This window comes from Myotis davidii, unplaced genomic scaffold (assembly GCF_000327345.1).
Source record: "Myotis davidii unplaced genomic scaffold, ASM32734v1 scaffold1314, whole genome shotgun sequence".
Taxonomy (NCBI): Eukaryota; Metazoa; Chordata; class Mammalia; order Chiroptera; family Vespertilionidae; genus Myotis; species Myotis davidii.
In genome coordinates, this window is record NW_006285250.1 from 998,003 (window position 1) to 999,315 (window position 1,313).

The 1,313-nt window shown below is 58.3% G+C and overlaps 1 protein-coding gene across 1 annotated transcript in view; it reads left to right on the forward strand.

Annotated features, from left to right (window-relative positions):
* Nucleotides 1–1,313, forward strand: part of PLXNA4 (plexin A4) — a 358,299-nt gene that overhangs the window by 326,941 nt on the left and 30,045 nt on the right. The window lies entirely within an intron of this gene.

Sequence of the window (1,313 nt, forward strand, 5' to 3'; positions counted from 1 at the left end):
AAGTTAATAAGTATATGGTCATTGTCAAACTGCTAGAGGGAACCAATAAGCTGCCCTTAGTAGAGAAGGTGGGAGGGACATCAGGACCCAGTGAGGCTTGGAAAGGTGGGTCAGTCACGAGGACTACAATCCGCCCCCCCACTCACCTGAGGATATGTTTTATTGGGGAGGAAGGGAAAGGAAAGGGAGAGAGGGAGGGAGGGAGGAAGGGAAAGGAAAGGAAGGAAGGAAGGAAGGAAGGAAGGAAGGAAATGTAAGAGTTGGGAGTGGGTGAGTGAGTGTCTCCACATGTGTCCTGGGGCACTGGTCCCTAGAGTCAGATTGGACATTTGAGTCCACATGCGGGTGACTCTGTTGGAAGGAAGATCCCATGGATGGATGACGTGAAGGGGCCTGTTACAGAAGCCGTGGGAGAGAAAATGGTCACTGACAAGGAGGACCCTGTGTTCCCCATCCCCAGGCAATTAATTCAGTGGCTGCTCCATGATGGGTTTCCCAGGTAGCACCCAGCATTCCGTTAGCTTTTCTGTAGGAGCCACGGCAGGGGCCACCCTTGGCTTCTCAGTGCCCCTCTCTGCAACCTGGGTGGGAGGGTAATCCTGACATAGTGAGGCCAGCGCAGAGCTGCTGGGAACTTCGTGCTGGGGGGTGAGTTTGGAGCAGTGAGGTGGTGCTGGATCCCAGAGGCCCTCCTGGGTGCGGTGCTGACAGACCCTGTGCTCTGGTGCTTGGGGATGGGGACCTCCCCACGCGGGTGGGGCCAGGTGTGTGCGTCAGCCTCCACCTGCCGCACCAAGACAGCTTCCGCACAGGAACGCCTTCTCCCTTCCCAGCGCAGAGCAGGTGGGTGGGGAGGAACACATGCATCCCATCCTGCCGTGGCTCAAACACCTGCTGGATCTCAGGAGGTTGGAGCCAGTGTCCTTCGGCATCAGCTCAAGCTCAAGCTCAGGGCCCCTCTGAAAGCAGATCCAGGTGCCACCACCTCTGCACCAGTTGGTTTCCTGGGTAGAGACCCCTTCATGGCTGGTAGATGCTGCTCAGGACCACGCCTCCCCACCCTGTTAGCTTTAGGAAATTGCTTCCTTCAAAGGCCTGGGGGTGCGGGCCCCGCAAAGCAGATAGTTAATGGGAATATCTCGGCTTCCCACAGCCACAGTGGTAAAAACCTGCAGTGGAGGTGGCCGCTCCGGCTCAGCCAGGGCCCTCCTGCCGGCCACCTTGGGTGTGGGCAGCCCGAGCCTGCGTGCAGCCAGGACCTGCCTGAGGGTTGCACCTCTGCAGCTAGAGGCTGCTCAGGCACCTCCACAGTG